Source organism: Atta colombica, unplaced genomic scaffold, assembly GCF_001594045.1.
Source record: "Atta colombica isolate Treedump-2 unplaced genomic scaffold, Acol1.0 scaffold19, whole genome shotgun sequence".
Taxonomy (NCBI): Eukaryota; Metazoa; Arthropoda; class Insecta; order Hymenoptera; family Formicidae; genus Atta; species Atta colombica.
In genome coordinates this window covers 500,623-504,940 of record NW_017259282.1, presented here as the reverse complement: position 1 = coordinate 504,940, position 4,318 = coordinate 500,623, and the positions used below count along the sequence as shown (strand labels likewise).

General features: G+C 35.2%; 1 protein-coding gene across 9 annotated transcripts in view; it reads left to right on the top strand.

The window, feature by feature from the left end:
• The first annotated feature begins 2,784 nt into the window (after nucleotides 1-2,784).
• LOC108686812 (afadin) overlaps nucleotides 2,785-4,318 on the top strand; it is a 172,404-nt gene continuing 170,870 nt past the window's right edge. For all 9 annotated transcript variants that reach the window (XM_018192290.1, XM_018192289.1, XM_018192286.1 and 6 more), the window contains exon 1: nucleotides 2,785-3,283. The gene's annotated coding sequence lies outside the window, so the exon portion shown is untranslated. The remainder of the gene's footprint in view (nucleotides 3,284-4,318) is intronic.

Below are 4,318 nucleotides of genomic sequence, written 5' to 3'. Positions count from 1 at the left end.
CTAATTTTATTTATTTTATTTATTTTTTTAATTTAATTAATTAATTAAATTAATTAATTTTATTTTTAATTTTATTTTGTTTCATTATTTTATTTTATTAATATTACATTATATTGTTATATTATATTTTTATATTTATTAAATGCATTTTTATACAAAATGAATCTGAAATCTTTTTCTTCTTCATATTTGAGTGACCAGTCTTTTCCAAATCGAGATATAGTAAAAACAAATTCGAAAATCAGAATACAATGCACCGACCACTTCGAACCGAGCAGAAGTAACAAAAAAAGCATGATGCAATCAAAGCGAAAATGGAAGACGCCCCTTTAGATACTAAGTGCCTGCGACTATGACGTTTCAGCGCCACACGGACGCGCATCCAGACGAATAAAAGGACTATCAGTGATGTAATGCACAATCGAAGCCGGCCATGTTTTTCAAAAAATATGATTGAGGTGATGTAACATCCGAAGCGAGACGAAACACACGTCCGATTCGTTTGAATGTCCGCGCAAGACTTACATTTGAAATACTTTTTTCGATACAGTACATTTTCAATCATTACGCATGCGTGCGTAACATGTCTCAATCACCTTCTGAGATGTGACAAATGGAGTGTGTTCTTAATTGATCCATGGAATATGTTCTAAAGCCGGTTCTACTTGCGATCAGCTTGCAACTAATGTAGAACCGGTTTTAGGCATGTTGGAGCGTGCAATGCGAACAAATCTTTTCTTATTTCGATTTTGAACTCAATTCTTAGGATATATTCACACAAACTTGCATAGCCGCATAAACGTATGCATAAAGAAAATTATCCAATCGCATTTCTCCTATAAAAACGCACGTAAAATGTGACAAGTTTGTGTGGATATACCTTTAAGCGGGGAGCACAGACATTTTTACACAGTACATTTTTTTATGAATTACGTGTTATATATTATGCAAAAGTCTGTGCTCTCCCTTCAGGGTCACCACACAAAATAACATAAACTGCATAGCGTAGCACAAGACCGCTAGATTAATAATTCGACATAAAGACACCATATTGATCAAATTTTTATTGGCGTAGCGATCTTATGCTATGCTATCTTATGCAACTCATGTCATTGGTTGCATTCAGCGAACTTAATAGTTGAGTGAGTTTTGTTATTGGTGTATTTTAGATCATCCAATTAGCATTTTAGATCTGGAAGAATACAACGAACAACGAGCACTCACTCAACTGTTGAATCTACTGAACGCAGCCATTATGTGTGATAGCCTTTATTGATCAAGATTGATGGATTACTACGCATACGTGATATTTACACATCTTTGGGTCGATTCTATATCTTCAAACAAGGTAAAAATTACAAAAGTGAGCAAATTTTTCTAGGTGTTGACCAGTAAAATTATCAATATTCTAATAAATTCTCACTCATATTTGAAATTTTCATTTCGTTTTAAGAATCGCTTCTCTTGTCTTTTTACATCATAGTATATATACACATAGTGGAATTAGACAAGGAAGTCGATTGTATATTTTGAAAAATTTCAAAAGTGAGCAAATTTATTAGATGTTGACTAATTAAATTATGAATATTCTAAAAAATTGCTCATTTTTATAATTTTCATTATCAATCATGAAACTTTATCCCTAAGACTTAAATACAATAGACACAGGCAATAAGCACAGAAAATAACAAGCTATCCAATAACAGAAAATAACGAGCTATCCAATCAGAGCTCTGGAATATAATATTGAATCTTATACATCAGAGCTCTGATTGAATGTTATTCCCTGTTGCTTGTGCCTATTGCCTGTGCCTATTGTGTTTAAATCTTTAATGGAAAAATTTTTTACTTTTCACTTTTCATCCTAGAAAAAAAGTTTTATGATTGATATCCTGTTCGAGATACACAATCAACCCCAAGGTGTTGTATTGCTCATAAATATGGCATGATCACTTAAAAATTGTTCCTAATAAATGTTAGCACGACTTTCATAAAAAATAAATAAAAATAATCACATAAAAACTATTACAAATTAAACTAAAAACTAAATAATAATATATAAAAACTCGAAAACATCATATATAATATATAAAATCGAATCATCAAACATTACATTCATGTCAGTTGCAAATAAAGATGTTATTTAAATCTGATAATCCGCACATGTGAATCTGGTAATCCGCATATGTGAATCTGGTAATCCGCGCATGTGATTGAATAATCTTGCTAGGATAATCTAACCCAATAGGAAAAATTTACCAAAAAGTGGAACAATAGGCTTTGATACCAAAAACGCAGATTGTGGGGATAAAATTTATCCCCACAATCTGCGATTTATCCGTTTTTTACGGCCAATCAGCGTTCGATGTCAGAACGCTGTTGTTCGTATGAGAATTCGGGCTAATTCCACCATGATAGTACATATATACCATCTGCGAGAGCCCATGGTGGAAATTTAAGGTGAAGTATTCCCATGGATGCGCAGTAGGAAAGTGCATATTCAGACATATTTGACTGGCTATTCCAATATAATCAGCGTTATTATACGTAGGAAAGTGCATATCGGACATATTTGATTGGCTATTTTCAGTACTGCTACCGTCATAATGCGTAATATTTCACCTTATATATTTCCACCATGCGAGAACCAGTCAGCCAGCCAAAAGTTACATTGGATGCGCATGCGTCTGAAACCCGACTCGATCCTCTCGACTCTCGATGGTTCGGGCTCTGCCGAGCACGCCCGATCACGTCCGACGTAAACGTCACTTCGATGGTGCGTGGCTGTGAATGCCGTGATGAGCGAGGAGTGACGAGTGATGAGTGTTACGACACGATTTTTCCCTCCCAACTCCTAGTGACTCCCAGTTCTTAGTACCGCGAAGCAACGCATCACGACGTATTCGGCAAGAAAGTTTGGGATTTTACGCGTTCCATCTTATTCGTATTCTATTCGCGTCTTGTTTCGTTCGCAGCCCGTGTTCAAGAACGGTTCAGTTGCTTCTAGCATCGGATGTGCCTGGATATGAACGCCAAGCGTGCTGCGCTCGGTACAGTGGATCGACGAGTACGGCTCGATCGGGAGTACGACGAGCGGACGTAGAAACGGCAACGGAGTCGTGCGAAGTTTTCGACGTTATTGGTGAGGTGGTACCGAGTGGTGCTGTGATCGCCGGTACATACAATGGTGTGCCATCGATTGTAGTGGAATTTTCAAGGCGAAATCTCAAGGAAACGTGTCTTTGTCTCTCAGATCCGTGTTTTTGTCTCTCAGATCCGACAGGTAAATACAAATATGTGCACCATGCACGCATAGCAAGACGCGACGACGCCGATTAATGCCAATGATCGCGTTCTCGCTTTGTGTCCGCGCCGTGAATACAATATGTATCTATACGCGATACGATGCGAAACGTGTCGGTGATATGACACGGTGCATCAATGTACCTGTTGATATCGTTCCGCTTCGCAATATCGGCGATAATGTGAACTCTCCTCTAATCGCGCGATAGCGATATCACGCTGACTATTATCTAAGATTTTTTTCAGGCAGGATCATGAATTGTTTGACATTATGGCAACTTAAATTGCGCAAATCGCTAAGATTTTTGGAAACAGATCTTGCGATTGCGTGACCAAAGTGATGTGAGCTATGATATTTCGTTTAGTTTAATGCTGCTCGAAAATTTCGAAAAAAGAAGTTACTTAGAATTTTTTTCTTGTATACATATACAGGAATAGATTGCGCTGAAAACAAATGGCTCAATTAAATTATTACAAATTGCATGAATTATCAATTTTTATATGAATTATTACGAATTAGTGGAACTAATTAGGAAATTCAGTTTTGTAGCAAATTCAGTTTCTTGCATTACAGTAGATTGGTGCATACTAAAAACTGCTAGGCATAAAAATAGAATTTCTAGTATATAAAAGCACACAAATATTATAAATGATTAAATTTCCAAAAATTATAGTGTCATGTTATTTAACAGAATTTATATGCATTATTGGTATTTCTTTATTAGGGGACACTTCTTTGATGACTTTGATCTCGATATATATGTTATAGAGGTAAGAGTACTGAACAACTTTTTCTTATAAATTAATTGACTAATTCTTATAAATTAATTGATAAATAAACTAACATTAAGACTCTTACGAATAATCAATTCAATAATAGTGAATTAATAGGTTATTCGAGCCACGCTGGATATTATTTGCGAAACTTTATCAATATAATAATAATTTATTGATATTAATACATATGTTTGATTAATATATACATTTGAAGACAATTGATTCCTTCGGATTTATT